Below are 19,095 nucleotides of genomic sequence, written 5' to 3' on the forward strand. Positions count from 1 at the left end.
GGCTTACCAAACTCAATAAGTAAAAGTTCTAATTTATAATGTTCTAAAATTCTGTTTTATACTCTTATATTCCAAATCTAGTTATATTCAAGCTTTCCATGTTTCTGTAGTTCATGTGATCATTTGCTCAGTTATTGGAGCCATAAATTTTGAAATAATCTTTACAAACTTTCCCTCTTGCTAAAATCTACTGTATTTTAACTTAAAACAACAATAACAACAACAAACATGTATTCGGAATAGGCAAATTTAGTGCTTAGCTATTTATATTAGCATAGAATTTTATATGGAACTTGACAGAATATCAGCATTTCTCCAAACATCCTGACAATAAATCATTAAATAATGACACCATCCCAGGCTTATTCAAACTTGTGGTCATACTTTCCGATCTTTGATTTATACTTGGAACTTGTACATTATTCTTCTTCTAACTGATGTGATTTTGCTTTACAATCCAAAAGTGATAAATAGCCATAATTTTTGAGAATATATTTTATTCTTTGAGAAGATAGATTAAGTTAATACCATACTGTTAAGTAAATCCTAATGGGCTTTGATGAGGAACCAACACAAAATGCAGATATATGTGCACAAATATTATTCATGATGGTGAAAAAAATTGTAACTACATAAATATCCAGTAATAGGAAAATATTTAAGTAAAGTAGAATAAAATTATAGGTTAGATGATTTATTGCAACCTTTGCAAAGGCAGGAAAGAATGAGGAACTGAATTCAAATGGTATAAATTAGAATGGGAAATAATGGTGTAAAAGATTATCACAGTGAAGGAAACAAAAGCAAAAATGAACTTTTGGGACTTCATCAAGATCAAAAGCTTCTGCACAGCAAAGGCAACAGTCAACAAAGCAAAGAGGCAACCCATGGAATGGGAGAAGATATTTGCATATGACACTAGAGACAAAGGGCTAATATTCAAGATCTATAAAGAACTCCTCAAACTCAACACACTCAAAACAGATAATCACGTCAAAAATGGGCAGAAGACATGAACAGACACTTCTCCAATGAAGACATACAAATGGCTAACAGACATGAAAAAATGTTCATCATCACTGGCCATCAGGGAGATTCAAATCAAAACCACATTGAGATACCACCTTACACCAGTTAGAATGGCCAAAATTAACAAGACAGTAAACAACAAGTGTTGGAGAGGATGTGGAGAAAGGGGAACCCTCTTACACTGTTGGTGGGAATGCAAATTGGTGCAGCCACTTTGGAGAACAGTGTGGAGATTCCTTAAGAAATTAAAAATAGAGCTTCCCTATGACCCTGCAATTGCACTACTGGGTATTTATCCCAAAGATACAGATGTAGTGAAAAGAAGGTCCATCTGTTCATAGCAGCCACAGTCACCAAACTGTGGAAAGAACCAAGATGCCCTTCAATGGAGGAATGGATAAAGAAAATATGGTCCATATATATAATGGAGTATTATGCCTCCATTAGAGAGGATGAGTACCTGACTTTTGTATCAATATGGATGGGACTGGAAGAGATTATGTTGAGTGAAATAAGTCAAAGAGAGAGTCAATTATCATATGGTTTCACTTATTTGTGGAGAATAAGGAATAACATGGAGGACATTAGGAGATGGAGAGGAGAAGTGAGCTGGGGGAAATCGGAGGGGGAGACAAACTATGAGCAACTGTGGACTCTGAGAAACAAACTGAGGGTTTTGGAGGGGAGGGGGGTGGGTGGTTGGGTGAGCCTGGTGGTGGGTATTATGGAGGGCACGTATTGAATGGAGCATTGGGTGTGGTGCATAAACAATGAATTCTGGAACACTAGAAAGAAATAAAATGAAAAAAAAAAAGGATTATCGCAGTGACAGTCTGTAATAAGTTGAATATGTGGCTATTTGAATGGAGTAAAATGGTATTTAAGAAGTGATGACACCCCCTCCCATTTTTAAGTTGGGTATCTCATGTCGAGGGTAATGTCAGTATGTACGTATACACACACACACACACACACATGCACATACACACATGCACACAAGTTAATAAATATTTAAGGCAAAGTTGATAAAGTAAGCTTTGGAAATTCTGAATCTTACAGATTTGTCAGATATCCAGGAAAAAGTATACACTGGGTTATTGTCACTACAGTTTAGTTCTCAAGTGAGAGGTCCTAGTATCTAAAAAATTATCTTTTTAAAGGTACTCAGAAGCATAATTGCTTATAAAGATGGTTAAAACCTCAAAGACAAAAATCTAAGATAGGAATAAAAACTAATGAGACAGTGGCAATTTTACTGGGAAGATAACATTGTGCCTAAAGTCTTTTGTTTCCCTGAAAGTTTTCCAGACTTTTCTTAGTATTCAGAGCCTGGGAAGTATGAACACATTTATGTATGTAGAAAAAAAGTCTCAAAAAAAAAATAAAGAAAAGGAAAGTCTCACAAATGTGCTTCCCTTGGTTAATGTTAGGACTAAAAGTGATCTGATACCTTAGTTTTCTAAATTGTGCTCCTTAGAATCACAAGACCTGCTACAGGGGCAAGCGAAAGCCGGGTTGTCTGATTGAAGTCCTTTTTCTTCCCTCCAATGGCAGTTTTGTGTCTATTTATTCTGCGTATTGGGATCTTGCTTATATTCTGTTTTTTCTATATGAATAAAGGGTTGAACTACTCATCATTTCCTCCACTACATGATGGATTTTGACCAACCTATATTCCAGAACAAATGAGTCTAAGAATCGCTTATTCAAAGAAAGTACAGAGAATATCAACAAATTGTTCTGTTCAGGAGTTATATTGCTTAATTGGTTGAGAACTTATTGTGTGAACTTGCTTCCCAATTCAATGCATTATGCAATTTTTGCAATAACAAAAAAAAAAAAAGAAAGAAAGAAAGAAAAAAGAAAAGAGCCGCAGCATAAACAAAAGAGTGTTCATTTAGTAAATTCATAATTTGGTGGTGGGGGTAGGATTACCCAGGGAATTCCCACAGATGAAATATTAGTCATAGTAATCACTGTTTTAAATATTGTGGTTTATCCTAGGTACATTTGGACAAGGTTAAAATATTACGAGGTACCTGCAGCATTTTAACTTTATACGCTCCTGGACAGATAAGCACCTACATACTTCTGTTTGCCAGCCCAGATTGGCCCCATTAGCAATATTTTCAGTAGAAGATTTAGAACCAGGTTTAAATGATGAATTGAAATAGTCCAGGGAATGAAAATAGATTGTGCAGCCAAACATAAAGATAAATTTTCTCATTACATGCTGCCCAATGTACATGTGCACGCATTCTTTTAAGTGTCTGAATGGCTTATAATTTAACATCTATGAACATTTATAAATGCTGTTAGACTATAATGACACATTTCACTCTGAATTATAGCCAATTTATGTATCTGAAATTAAAGAAGCTCAGTTTAAAAAGAAATAATCTCTTGAGCATTGCAGACTATATAATAGCTTTTCCAAAGAAATGAAATAAAACAAAGCAGGCACATTCACTACAGAAAAATAAATCAAGACTCTTACATGGCATCCAGAATAAACATTCTATTGCTGTTGATAATTGGAAGGCCTAGAATGTAACCTTTTACAGGACAACATAAATTAACCAATTTGTTTTCTGGAAAAAAATCACTGGCTGTAATCCTCATCTTAAACACTTAATGGTATTGTTTGTTTGTTTGTTTTGGTTTTTGGCTCAGAAAAGATAGCCCTCAGGCCACCAGATGGTATTCCATTAAAGTAAATTATTTCTTAGCACTTATCTGCATTAATTTCAGTAAATATCATTGAGCACATTTCTGAATACTCACCACACCCAGGAGATTCAAAGATGAATTTGAGTGTACTTTTCCCTCAACGATATGCAAGTCTAATGAGGGAGACAAAGATGTAATTAGAAAATTTCAATATAATATGTCAAGTGTCATGATAAATATATGCCTGATGAGTAAACTACAAGGAGTGGTTGTTTCACCGAATTAGGCACTTAGGGAGGAATTGCTGAAGAAGATACTTGGTTAAATCTTGAGAAATGAGTAGGGTTTGTCCAAAAAGAGACTGGGAAAGTAGAGCATTTCAGACAAAGGGAACCGAACAAATGAAGGTACTGATGCATGAATTCCCGTAGCATTCAGAGAAACTGCAGAACGTTTTGATTTACTGGGGTATAAAGTTTAAGATGCAGAACCTTGATGAATGAAACTGGATAGAAAGGAGGAAGCCAGGCCATGGGAGCATTGCATGCCTTGTTTCAGCTTGGACTTTATCTCAAGGGCAAAGAGAAGGTGTGGAAGAAATCAACCCAGCGTATATTAAAAAGATCATCATCCTTGCAACAAGATAGATCAGGGAGGAAGCAGCTTGGGGACAAAGATTAAAAGTTAGTAAAATGAGTCTCTTTCAGGGACGGTGGTTATAAAATATATTAATTTTATAAATTGGCCTATACTCAAATGAAAATTATTAAGAACAACTACAGAGACCGTATGATGTCCTTTGATCTGTTACATAATGATGAATGTCCCATGTGTGGCTCCCATTCATTGAGAATGGCATTGTGACTCTACTGGACCCCCTTGTTCATCAATAATAGCTAAGACTGAACATGGATATATCCTATACAAAGAGGTCTGTCTTTATAATCTACATACTCTGCAGGCCAGGATGAGAGGCCTTTATGCTAAAATTTATGGCTGGTCCATATATTCTAAGGAGTTAGTGTGTCTTGCTCAGTCTCATGACAGTCGGGTTGTGTCTGAGCATCAAGATCCTGGGCAGAAATACAGTTTTCTGAAAAGTTCAGGTTATTTGTGGGCTAGCTATCATCTTGCATGGAAAGAAATCATCAGCAAGGTTTTCCTAAATGACAAAGTGTTGCAGTTGAGTATTTGTGTTGAGGATACTCAACACTAAAACTGTTGAGTATTTTTGTAATTCATGTTGAAATCTAAAGGCTTAAAATGATCATATTAATTGAGTCATTGTTTCCTCATTAAATTATTCATTCATTAATCCATTTATTCATTGGGCTAACAAACTCAGAAATTCCTCTGAATTAGACACTTTTAGAGGCCCTTAGAATTCAGAGTAGAAAACTCTAAACTTCTTACAAACATCCAATGATCTAATAATAAAATACTGGTATTTCTTTGCAATGTAGATACTAAAGGCAAGAAATGTTCTTGAAAAATTTCCAAATAAACACCAGGCTTACTCTGATTAAGTAAATAATTATATCTATAATACCTCACTTATTTTGAGTGATCCCCCCTTATCTTTTTCTATTTTCTTGACTCTGTCGTCCAATCTTTCCAGCCCTATACAAATGAGTCACTGTCCTAGGGTCTAGATTTTCACTACTAGATAGTTTAGAACATGCATTTCAATATATGGGATCTTGTTTTTCATTCATTCTGCTGAGATAAGGAGATTGAAAATAATCTCAAGCAAAAGATTAAAAATACCTGTTGTATACTCAGTATATTTCAAATTATTTTCAACTGCATATAGTTCACACTCACAGCCATCTTGTCAGTTAGGGATTGATTAGCGCCTAGTTTGATAGAGGAAAAAAATGAAAATTGTTTTAATATTAGTCCAAGACCACTTAATGGAAAATTCCAGAGCTGGGAGTTAAGTGGATCTCTGTGCTCTGAAAATCTGTCTCTGATACCACTGACCCTGGTTGTTCAGTCAGGTTCTCTCTATTTTATAACTTTGCCTTATACACAAATTCCTGAAGCTTGCCTTGTCATTTTGTTAATATTAACCCTGTAAGTGCTGATAATGGACAGTGACCTGAAATTATGTTCAGCAGTTAACTGGAACCATAAAAACATAAGTGCTTTGGACTTGACAGAACCTCTTGTCTAAATAGTCATGACAGAAAATGTGAATTTTTAGGCAGCAGGTGACAGAGTTAAGAATGCAAAATCATTTTTTCATTACATGCACGTATAGGAAGGATTACTATGCAACAAAATCCATACATCTAAGGATATAAAAACAGAATTGTATTCCGTGGAAGGTGTTGAACAAATGTATTGGCAATTATTTTTTTGTTTGATGTTACCATCCCTCTCCAACTGGGTTCTCTTTTTAGGATGCCGCTGCAATGTATGTATAATCGTCTATTTTTTATGTTTGCAAAAACTAAGAATTTAAGGAATTTGCCACATGTCACACACAAAGAATATGTAATTGAAGGAAGCCAGGTTAGTTTGAGACTGAGTTTCCACACATCTCGGGGAAATATATGAAGTAAAAGGATGAACCACTATTGCTGATAATGGATTTGGTATGAGAAAGAAATATAAATAAGTGCAAAAAAATACTGTTTCAAAATAGTCTAAAGGGCAGAATGTTACCATGATATATTTATAACTTCAAGTATGGCATAAAGGCCTGAGTAGGAGTCTTTCTCTCCAAAAGCAAGTTTTGAATGTGAATCAAATTCTAAATGCAACAGAAAATCTAGAGTGTACAGTTTATTTTTTCTTCATTATTTTTTAATTGGCTATATTTATTTTTTATATTCTGTAAGTTTTGAGATAATTGTACATTTAAATGTGGTAGCAACAAATAATACAGTGATTCCTTTTACCCTTTACCCAGTTTCCCAAAGATAACAACTTGCAAAACTAGAGTATAATAGCACAAATAGAATATTGGCTTTGATACAGTAAAGGTCCTTAAGATGCCTGTCACCAAGAGGAACCCTTTTATATCCACACCCATTTCCCTCCAAATCTCCACCAATCCTTTGCCCCTGGCAACCACGAATCTCCTTTCCACTTCTATAATTTTGGCATTTCAACAATGTAATGTAAATAGAATTACATGTAACTGTTTAATTTTTTTTTTTTTATAAAATACAATTACCTCCAGGTTCATCTAGGCTATTACATCAATACTCCCTTTTTAGTTAGACTAGTATTTCATGGTAAGTATGTATCACAGTTTGTTGACTATTCACCCACTGGAGGATATCCAGATTGTTTCCAGATTGGGGCTATTATAAATATAGCTACTGTGAACATTAGTGTATAGATTCTTGTGTGTTTATTTTTACGGGATAATTGCATATGTAGTTATTGCATATGTAGTTAACATCCCAAAGTGGTTTCCAGAAAGGCTGTACAATTTTATATTCCCATCCACAATGTATGAATGACACAGTTTCTCCACATTCTTGCCAGGATTTGGTGGTGTCACCTATGTTCTATTTTAGCCATTTTTCTTTAAAATATTTTATTTATTTATTGGACAGACAGAGATCACAAGTAGGCAGAGAGGCAGGCAGAGAGAGGGGAAGGGAAGCAGGCCCCCCGTTGAGCGGAGAGCCTAATGTGGGGCTCGATCCCAGGACCCTGAGATCATGACCTGAGCCGAAGGCAGAGGCTTTAACCCACTGAGCCACCCAGGTGCCCCTATTTTAGCCATTTTTTAACGTCTTTTTAAAAAATTTAAATATATTTAGGCAACGTATATCATTAGTTTTAGATGTAATGTTCAGTGATTCATCAGTTGCATGTAATTCCTTAATGCCCATCACCCAGTTACCCCATCCCCCCACCAACCTCCCCTTCCACAAACTTGTTTGTTTTCCAGAGTCAAGGGTCTTTCATGGTTTGTCTCCCTCTCTGATTTCTTCCCAGTAGTTTTCCCTCCTTCCCCTATGATCTTCTGTGCTACCTTTTTTTTTTTATATTCCAAAATGAGTGAAACCCTATGATAAATGTTTTCCTCTGATTGACTTATTTCACTCACCATAATGCCCTCAGTTCCATCCATGTCTATGTAAATGTAAGTATTCATCCTTCCTGATGGCTGAGCAATATTTCATTGCATGCATATACCACATCTTTATCCATTCACCTGCTGAAGGGCATCTCAGTTCCTTCCACAGTTTGGCTATTGTAGACATTGCTGCTAGGAATATTGGGATACAGGAACACCTTCTTTTCACTACATCTGTATCTTTGGGGTAAATACCCAGTAGTGCAATTGCTGGTAGCTGTATTTTTAACTTTTTGAGGAACCTCCACACTGTTTTCCAAAGTGGCTGCATCAACTTGCATTCCCACCAACAGTGTAAGAGGGTCCCCATTTCTCCACAAATTCTCCAACATTTTTTGTTTCCTGTCTTATTAATTTTAGCCATTCTGACCGGTGTCAGGTGTTATCTCAATGTGGTTTTGATTTTTTTTTATTTCAGTCATTCTTATAGGTGATCTCATTGTGATGTTTTTACTTGAATTTCTGTAATTGCTAATGAAACCAAACACATATTCATTGTGTTTATTTTTTATCTGTGTATCCTCTTCAGTGAAATGTCTTTTGATATGTTTTGGCCAATTCCTGTCTGACTTTTACTTGTCATGTGCTTATTTTACTCTTATTTTTATAGGTTCTTGATGTGCAAGCTTAGATTATTGATTTGAGAAATTTTCTACTTTTTATGTATACCTTAATGTTATAAATTTCTATCTCAATACTGCTTTACCTCTTTCCCACAAATTTTGATATGTTGCATTTTCATTTTCATTCAGTTCAGTGTGTTTTTTAAATTTCCCTTGAGACTTCCTCCCTGACCCATGTATTATTTATGTGTGGTGTTTACTTTCTCAGTGTTTGGAGATTTTTCTGTTGTCTTTCTGGTATTGATTTCTAGTTAGATTTCAGTTTCTTTTCTTTTTTTGTTTTTGTTTTTGTTTCTCAGAAAACACACTCTATATGATTTCAATTGTCTTAATTTGATGACTTTCTTTTTATGTCCCAGCAGATGGTCTATCTTGGCATATGTCTGAGGGCACTCGAAATGAATGCGTATGCAGCTGCTATTGGGAGAATGCACTACCGATGTTTATCAGATGTTGGTGGTGTTGAATTCTTCTATACCCTTTCTGATTTTCATTCTAGTTGCTCCTTTGTAGAATTGCTTATTTCTTTTTCAGTCCTGTCAGTTCCTGCCTCAGATATTTTGCAGTAATGTTGTGTTCATGCGTACACATTCATTATTATTGTGTGTCCTTGCTGGGTTGACGCTTTCTCATATAATGTCCCTCTCTACCTTGGGTACTTTTTTTTTGCCATAATGTGTACTTTAAGCAATAATAATATAGCCACTTCTGTTTTCTTTTGATTAAAGCTTGCATAATATACCCTTTTCGTTCTTTTACATGTCTATTGTCTGTATCACTGTATTTAAAGTGAAATTATTGTAGGCAGTCTATAGCTTGGTTGCACATTTTAATCCACTTTGCCAGTCTCTGTCTTTTCATTGATGTCTTTTGACAAGTTACATTTCATGTCATCATTGCTATGTTAGTGCTTCAGTTTGCCATTTTATTTTATTATTGTTTTCTCTTTGCTCTCTGTTTTTCCATCATTTTTTCTTTTTTGTACCTTCCTATGGTTTACCTGAACAGTTTTTAGAATTCTGTTTTGATTTATGTACAGTGTTTTGGGGCATATCTCCCTTTTATAGCTTTGTCAGTGGTTGTTCTACGTATGACATTATAGATGCATGACTTGTCATAGTCTCCTTGTGCCATTATTTTACCAGTGTGAGTGGTGCAGAAACCGTGCCTCCTTATATAATCTCTTATCCTCTTTTATTTATAATTGTCTTGAATCATTTTAATAATTTTTAAGTTATTACTATTAATAGTTAAAATTTTTCTGTGTACATTTAGAACCACATCTGACAGTTTTATAATTTTGTTTCAGTTATAAATCATAATTTGAAAAAAGAAGAGAAAAAAAGTCTATTATATTTACCCATACATTTCCTTCCTGTGTTCTTTAGGAGTCTTCCAAGCTTCTTTCTTCTATTGTCTTCTTTCTTCTTTGGTAACTTGATTTAGTCATTCTTTTAGGGTAGGTCTGCTGGTGGCTAATTCTCTTAGTTTTCCTTTATCAGAGTATTTTTTTTTTAATTTCCTTTTCATTTCTGAAGGATGTATCCTGTGGATATCATATTCCAATTGACAGTTCCTTTCTGCCATTACTTGAAAAATGTTATGCCACTTTCTTTTGGTTTCCTTGGTTTTTGATGACAAATCCACTGTCGTTCAAATCATTTACCCGTAAAGGTAAGGATAGTTCCTCTCTCACTACATTCAAAATATTTTCCTTGACTTTAGTTTTTCAGAGGTTTGACTGCTGTGTCTTGGCTGGATCTCTTGGGGATTATACTGTTAGGGGTTTTCTCAGCTTGTTGAAACTATAATTACCTGTATTTTTTCCACACTTTGGGAGTATCCAAAATTATTTTTTCTACTACTTATTTAGTCCTCTCTTTTTTGTCCTTTTCTAGGACTCTGATGTCACAAAATTTAGATTTTTTTAGATCATTGAGGATCATTCCTATTTCCCCCCAATTTCATGCTGTTTTTTAGGTTGGTATTTCTACCATTCTATCTTGCACTTGATTCACTGTGGCGAGTTCTTTGGATTTTCCTTTTACCTCCTGTATCCCAAATTTGAAGCTAAAGAAGCCATCCACCCCTAAAACACCAACAGTGTACATTGACAGGTGAATGAATAAACAAAATTTGGTGCATGCATGAAACAGAATATTATTCAGACTTAAAAAGGAAGATCATATACATATATAAAAGTAAATATTTTTGCCTTACCACCAATCCTCTGCTTTTAGAACAATACTCTCACTTCACACTGGGGAAAATACTCTATCATGATCTTGTGTGAGCTATTAAATACGGCGTCCCAATTTGTAACTAAGAGTTAGGGCCCGTGTTCCAGGGGTCTCCATACCCACTCTCAGGTTGGATGATCTTCTAGAAAGAGTCACAGTACTCAGTAAAGCTGTTATATTCACTTAAAAAGGTTTATTACAGACAACGGATGTAGATTAAAATCAGCTAACTTTAACAGACATGTGTGCTGGAGTCTAGGAAGATCTACGCAGATTTCGTTTGAGCTGCCCCTGCTTAGTCCTATAGACAGCACTTAATTCTCCCAGCAATGACGTATGACAACATGCATGAAATACTGCCAATCAGGAAGCTCACCTGAGCCTTGATGGCTAGGTTTTTTGTTAGGGGCCAGTCACAGGGGCATGGAGCACTCTGTGCACCTGACCTTAGCTGTTCAGGGTCCAGCCATCTCCCAGAGTTAAAACTGATACAACAGGGCCCAGAGACCCAGGTGAGTAAAAATAGATACTTGCCGTAAATCACATTGTTAGCATAAACCATACAGTGTGGCCGAAGTTCTCCCATACATGAAAGCACTTTTATCAAGTAGGATAATTCAAAGGCTCAGAGTTTATCTCCCAGAAACTGGTCAAGGATGAGTCCTTTCTTTGGAATGCATTGGGTTTGAACACTTTGCATTTGCTGTGTTAAAACTTGATGCACAGGTGACTACATATTTTGTAGGACCCAGGGCAAGATGAGAATGTGGCATTCCTTAATGAAAAAGCAGGAATGTAGTGTCATTGCAGGACTTAAGTAGAAGAGTTTTCCTGTCTTCGGTTGGCGCTTTCAGAGAGCCATGGTATTTCATATTTGCTGTATAATATCATTCTAACTAAAGAAGAATTAAAATTCTAAACTATTAGGGATAATAATACCAATTTTAGATGCAAATGGGAGTCTATAAGTCATATATTGAAGAACTGGAATTGCAAAATTTGTATCTCTGCTCCTAAGAGCATGTGGTGTAGCTGTTGACCAGAATGGGGTCGGGGGGGAACCACACTCAGAACTAACCCGGCTCTTTACATTTCACTTCCTGTTAGGCACAGCCTCTGTGAACATTCTCTGCCTTTGGTTTGCAGATGAGTACAAAGGGCTGAAAGAGAGAAGCACTTTTTGTCTGATTTTTGTTGTCCCGCATTCTTCTTTCTGTTGATGTCCTTTTCGTGTAAGTTATTGCCTAACACAATCACATAGCACAAGTCAAGAAGAACAGGGCAGGCTGCCTTGGTTCTCTGTCTTTCTCAGAACACCAGAGCCTTGTTTTGGGGAAGTGTCACATCTCCATGCTGTCAGTGTCCCTCTTTCTGTGCTTGGGGACTCCCTTTCGTGCATCACAGGCCTCACCAGGATTCTGTGCTCCTGGGGCATTCTAGGCTGAGTGCAAGCAAGCTTGCTTAGCCAGGAGCCATGCAGACACGCTCGTTGTCCAGATGTCCTCTGCTTGCTCACATGCTCCGTCATTCCATAGACTTCACACATAAAATACAAGTTCAAAGATAAAATTATTAACAATTTGTAAACAGAACGCAGAGCGGGAAACCAAGGCTGAAGCCCTTAACCACAAGGCCATGTTCAGCTGTGAACCTCATGAAATGGGAATGAGCCCTGTACTAGTATGTGATATTGTGCATTAACTGGGAGTAGAATGGTAAATATTTTATCGTATTGTTTTTAGTGAGCTTGAAATTTATAGGAGAGCCTAAGCAGTGAAGCTAGTATTAAAGTAGTGGATGAAAGATAGCGATACTGGAAAAGTTTCAGGGTGCCGTGAGAACTTCCTGAGACAACTAATTTAACTCAGGTTCCAGGAAAGACTTTTTGAAAGAAGTGTATTTATTTTTGAAATAAATTTTGAAATAAATAAATATTTTTGAAAGAAGAATATTTAAATGATAGCCAATGGTTGAGTAGGAGCTAGTTTAAAAAACGCAGGTGAGGGAAAGGGAATATTTTAAGGACAAGAAATATGGACCATCTCTCTGTATAACTTTTCTCTCATATAGTCACTGGATGCTTTTCAAAAAAAAAAAACCCCAAAACCCCCAAAATGGGTCTTTCCAAGAGTTTTGAAGATCTTGTATGTTTGTTCATTTGGTAAGAAGGTCTCCTAAGCCCAAGGGAAAGGCCATTACAGTTTGAATTTCAGAGTAAAGGCTGATAGACAAAGTGGGTAGTTGCAGTTTCAAAACAGAACACTTGTTTGTCCTACATAAAACGTCTCAGCTTTGTCCGGAAGTTTCCCTCCTCATATGCAGGCACAAAACCTAAGCTGATTTCTTCTCTTCTATATAAAGTTTTCAAAAGAAAATGGACCGCAGAATTACCCAACTTATTTATTTTAGATCTAACACCCACCTACTGTGCTTTTGGGTCTTAGGATAATTGCCAGTTTATGCATTACTCTAACTCTCTTAGTCCCTTTTTCAGATGATCAATATTAATTCAAGAGATAGCAAAATTTAAAAGAAATAACACATAAAAAGGAATTTTTATTTATCTTTACATATTTATGCCTAAGACCCTAAGAAGTAGGTAACGAGGTGGCAGAGCTTTCTTAAATGAGCCCTTAATTCACAAGTAAAATATTACCCCACCACTTGTTTTCAGTGTAATTGTAGTTGAAAGTAGGAAGTAAAAAATTCCAGGCATTGGGGTGGAACTAATTAAATCGAAAGCCTGGTGCTTCAATCCTGTCATCTTGGTCCTTTCCACCCCATGAAAGATGTGCTTCATGCAAATTACAACTCTGCTACAGTTTACCTGAGAGCCTGAGATAATAAGATGATCCATTCTACAGCCCGAGTGAGTTCAAAGCTTGAGAAGGGAACCTAATAGGTGTTATAACAAGTACACCGCGGTGTTTGAAATGCTAAATTGTATAAAGTGGTGGGGCAGTGATGAAATGACAAGAGAAACAGAATCCAGGTAGGGGGGTCAGGGGTGATTAATTAAATGCCATCACTAGAGGAAAATCAATGGCAGCCTGGTCTTTTGTCTACATGGGAGATTGTGGAAAGTTGAGGTATGGCAGAAAGAGAGATTATGAGACGATGAATACTTTTAAGTAGTGTAGACATAGGCAATAAACACACAGCAAGCATAATGGTGGGAGATCCAAAATTAGAATTGTTAATTGTAAGATTCAAAAGAAACACAAGGAATGTGTCTAGAGAGAGCGAGCATTGCATAGTTTTACGAAGTATTTACCAGCTGACTCACAAACAGAATGTGGGTTTCCTTACTCTCTGTCATCTATGGTTCCCCTCTACTTTTCTTTGTACACTGCATTCTCCCCTTGAGTTCCTTTCTCTGGATGCTCAGGGACCAGCATTTTGGTAGTTCTAGAGCAGTATCCAGTTTATCTGACCCTTGTACCATCCTCTGGCGGCATCTTTAGAAACTCGAATGGACACAATCCATTGTTGACATTCATTCCTTCAACCAATCATCCATTTTCAAAATATTTACTAAACACCTTCTATATGCAGGATCTACTTTTATTTATTTTATTTTATTTTATTTATTTTAGAGAGAGAGAGAAAGAGTGAGAGTGAGGGCTGGTAGGGGGAGGGGCAGGAGGAGAGGGAGAGAGAGTCTTAAGCAGACTCTGCACAGAGCACAGAGCATGGAACCTGAAGGGGGCTCTCAATTTCGTGACCCTGAAATCACCACCTGAGCTGAAACTAAGAGTTGAATGCTTTACCGACTATGCCACGCAGGCGCCCCAAGCATGTTAAATAATAGAAGACATGAAGAGATGAAACAGATTTGGATCCTTGTTTTCATGATTTGATACCCATATAAGCAAGTATCTACAACCCAAAATAAAAGTAATAAATGCCCTAAGCATGGTATGAAAATGTTGTAAGAGGAACGTGGAGAGATTTTTCACAAGAGATCATATTTAAATTGGTTCCTGAGGATGTGTATACAAGTTTAATATACAGAGATACGGGCTGCTTTATGCAGGTTGCTGGAAAATGTGAGCGAAGATATAAAACATTGAGTGTGGATGTTGGGAGAAATAAAGAATAATTTGCATGGGGGGAAATGTGACATATTAGGTATTTTTAAGTAAAATTTTCTTCTTTTTGCAAAGATTTGGTTCTTAAAACACTGGGGAATTGGAAAGTGGAACCAGAATGTCTTGCATTGGAAAGTCAATGAAAGAATTGAGGAAGCTAATACAAATTTGGGAGGGAGTTTGGAGACTCAGTTCTTCACCATGCTTTTTTAAATGAAGGCATTGTTCACATACAGTGAAATTCAGCCATTTTAAGTGTGCAGTCTGCTAACTTTAGTAACTGCATACAGTCATTTAGAAATCAAAGTGATGTCTAGTGCTCTTGCCGGTGGTTTGCAACCAGATTCATGTCTCTTAAAGGATTCAACGTTGATTTCTAAAGTGCAGCTCTCTCTCACTGTAACCAGTAAGAAATTAAGGCGCACAGCTTCATAAGGTTGAAAATAAAGCTTGCCTACAAAGAAAAGTAAATGACTTTAGCTTACAGTCATTTATATGCACGGATATGACTTAACTATTCTAGGGAATTCTTTCTCGGAAAGATGAGACTGGGATTAACTTTATTGTTTCTTTCAGAGTTTTCCTTCTGAGAAAAATCAGTTACTAAACTGGGTTTATCAAACAATTGTTTACTTCACAATATTCATTTAAAAATGCTTCATATACACTAATTCTAAACTATTATATTACAAACATTGCTCTGCCCAGTCCAGCCTCCATATTGAAAGTCTTGTCTTATCCTAGACTCCCAGAACTTCATAAATATTCCCCCTTAGACCTCCCTCTTACAAGATAGTACTTACACTCTGTCAGGGTAGCTACTTCTGTCATTGCAGCCAGCAAGAACCCTCCGTGATTGACTTGATCAACAGCTTATTTTCATTTCCTTTCATGGGATCAACAGTAAACATATCACTAGCTGTCATCCTATGAGGAAGACAGGGCAGACATATTTTACAGGATGAGGAAACTAAGACCAATAAGGTGACAGGACTTTTGGCATTTTGACTTTAATCCAGGGGTGTTGCCAATATGCAAAATCTACTTCCTGAACAATAAATCTCAAGTTAAGTGGAAAGAATTTTAGTCACTGGTTAATTTTAGGTCTCTGAAATTAACTAGTATACATCCTAAAGCACTAAGCCCATGCCTTACAAATTAATACCCTTTAACCTTATCTTTCTGAAATCACTTTGCATGATGTTAAATTCATGTTCAAACCTTTATGATCCTGAGTTTCCCACAGAGTAAATTACACATTCTTATTCTGACACTAAAGTCTCTTCCTACTCTGTCCCAAACTTTTATTCTTTGTAGTATTCTCCATTTCTCTCTCCCATGAGGCAGCCAACCAACAAACCTTCCTTCCTTCTTTAAGATTTTATTTATTTTAGAGAGAGAGAGAGAGAGGGAGAGAGAAATTGAGCTCGAGTGCAGGAGGGGAGGGATGAGGGAAGGAGAGCTAGAGAACCTGAAGCAGACCCCCTTCTGAGCACAGAACCTGATGCGGGACTCGATCTCAGCACCCCGAGATCATGACCTGAGCTGAGCTGAAATCAAGAATTGGATACTTAATTAACTGTGCCCATGAAACTTTCTTTATCATAGTAATATTTGCTTGTTCCCACCCTTGGTGCCAGGTAATTTTGGTTTCTATGCTTTTGTTCTCTCCTTCACATGACTGTGAAGATTGTTTTTGCTAATTCCTCTTCTTTAGCATGTCTACTTCATCTCTAAGAAACTAAAAAAAAAAAAAAAAAAAAAAAATCTGATAATTCAAAATTGTTCACTTAATAGATTATCAACTGCGTGTTCCTTCAGGAGAACAAATTGTCCCCCCCCAATCCCCACTGAGGGTGGAGAGAGAGAAAGGAGAAGTGTAAAGGGGTAACTACCTGCCTTAGTATGGTGTTTCGGAGAATTCACACAGGTTAGCTCTCATATTCTCCTTGTGAGGGGCTCAGTGCTCAAGTCTGGCTTCTGGAACAGTAAATTTTGAGGAAGAGAATCACTTTGTGGGAAAATCTAAACAGTGTTGTTAGAAGGCCAAATGGTTTGTACAGAAGGGAAACCAACTCTATTATTACTTTAATTATTCACCCTATTAACTGTGACAGTGTGGTTTTAAAATCTCTTCATTACTCACTGTAATTAAGTGGCGCAGCAGACAACAGGATGTCAGAAATCACATTCCGGAAGACGCGCTGTGAGTGATGGTGTGCACACCATATACAGACAAAACATTTTAAACAGAATAATTGCTTTCACATCACTTCCCGGGATGCCTCACCTGCCTTGTTTTATGTTGTTTTAATTTTTTCAAGTGGGATGTATGCAAATGTGCTGCATCAATTTAGCACTTTCTCCTTTGCAACTCTGTAAACATGGGCTTTGCCTGTTGAGCAGCTCAGAGTGAAGAGGAAGTTCAGAATTGCTTGTGTATGATCGTTGATGGATGGCAATTGAACGGAAAACAAGAGGGAAAGAGAAAAGGGGGCCATATTCCACAGAGACAAGCTGAACACTTTTCTAATGGTTCGATCATGGCTTTGAGTCTTTTTATTGTAAAAAAGAAGGAATGGAATTGGGAAAACAAGAGAGGTAAAGGTGAGCAGAGGGAGAAGTGGTAGGTTTTTGTTTGTTTTGTTTTAGTTTTGTAGCGTCATCATGTGAACCATTTTACTTTCAGCTTGGGAGAAGAGGTTGGCAAGATGAGATCCAGGAGATCCTTAAATAAGTAAGATTGTTTTTCTTATTGATTGAGTGTGATATGATGGCATTATATAGTAGCAGAATACACATTTTCCAAACATCTCCAGATAGGTACCAGGACAGGTAATACCCTAAGTCCTAAAAATCTCAAGATTTTAAAAACTTGAAATTAGACAAAGGGCATTCCTGATCTGAGCACAATGGAATCCATTCAGAAATCCATAAGGAAAAGGTAGCAGGAAGTCTCCAAACACTTGGAACTAAACAACCCGTTCTAAAAAAAATCTGCGTGTCTCAGAAGAAGACGTAAGGAAATTAAAAAACATGCTTTAAATTTAATGAAAATTAAAATGCAACATATCAAAAAGTGTGGGACACAGCCAAAGCAGTGCTGCTAGGCACATATACGGAGGCACGTCTAGCAGATGGGGTTCTTCATGTGATGGAATATTTCTGTATCTTGGTTGATGTAGTGATATGATGAATCTATACACCTTATTAAGGAAGATATAAACACACATGCATACCTAGTTCTAATATTAAATTCCTGTTTTGACAGTGTATCATCATGATGCAAGATGCAACCATTGGAAGAAACTAGGTAAAGGATATGTGAGAACTCATATTCTTCTTTTAAAGAATTACCTTAGTAGATCTTGTCATTTTTCTTCTGTATAGTTTATGTACATGGAATGGTCTGTTTTTCCTCCTTTGGATTTTTGTTACATATTTATTCCATATGTCGTATGTAATTGACATGTTTATGAAATGTTAATATATAACTGAGTAGATCAAAATAAAATATTTGAAGATAATCTGGTTTATTTAGGTCTACTCCACGCGTGCTTCCAAAATGCCTCCCTAAAATTCATGTATAACAACTCAACTAATTATTATTATTTTATTTTATTTATTTTGTTAAAGACTTTATTTATTTATCTGACAGAGAGATTGACAGCAGGAACAGGAACACAAGCAGGGGGAGTGGGAGAGGGAAAGCAGGCTTCCCGCCAAGCAGGGAGCCCAGTGCTGGACTTGATCCCAGTACACTGGGATCATGACCTGAGCTGAAGGCAGATGCTTAACCATCTGAGCCACTCAGGCACCCCACAGCTAATTTTTATAGACAAAGTCAGTTCATATCCCAGTTTTTCTTTCTCCTTCTTCAAACTTAAACCCCCCAAAAAACTTCCCATTGACACAGAACAGTATTTAAAATCTTTACACTGACCTTATTGTTATTAAGATTTCAGCTTGAATGTCACCTTCCCAGGCAGGCCTGCTCTCAAAACTCAGCCATAGGTGTTCCCTCCCTGCCACATGGCTGTGTTTTAATACTTAGCCTAGTATTTGTTACTATAGGTGATTTTCTACAGTATTTGTTTACTTATTTACTATTTCTTCTCCATAGTGTGTCTATTCCTTGAAAACAGATGTCTTTCTTTTTTGTTCACTACTGAACCATTATTAATAATAACAAAACACGGGGCGCCTGGGTGGCTCACTGGGTTAAAGCTTCAGCCTTTGGCTCAGGTCATCCCAGGGTCCTGGGATTGAGCCCCACATCGAGCTCTCTGCTCACTGGGGAGCCTGCTTCCTTTCCTTTCTCTCTGCCTGCCTCTCTGCCT

At 36.8% G+C, this 19,095-nt stretch overlaps 1 pseudogene across 1 annotated transcript in view; it reads right to left on the reverse strand.

Moving 5' to 3' along the window:
- Nucleotides 1-15,045: 15,045 nt before the first annotated feature.
- LOC308349176 (mortality factor 4-like protein 1) overlaps nt 15,046-19,095 on the reverse strand; it is an 85,104-nt pseudogene continuing 81,054 nt past the window's right edge. The window contains exon 3 of the transcript in view: nt 15,046-15,209. The product of the transcript in view is annotated as a mortality factor 4-like protein 1 (transcript). The remainder of the gene's footprint in view (nt 15,210-19,095) is intronic.

The sequence above is a fragment of the Martes martes genome, assembly GCF_963455335.1.
Source record: "Martes martes genome assembly, chromosome: 9".
In the NCBI taxonomy this organism is placed as follows: Eukaryota; Metazoa; Chordata; class Mammalia; order Carnivora; family Mustelidae; genus Martes; species Martes martes.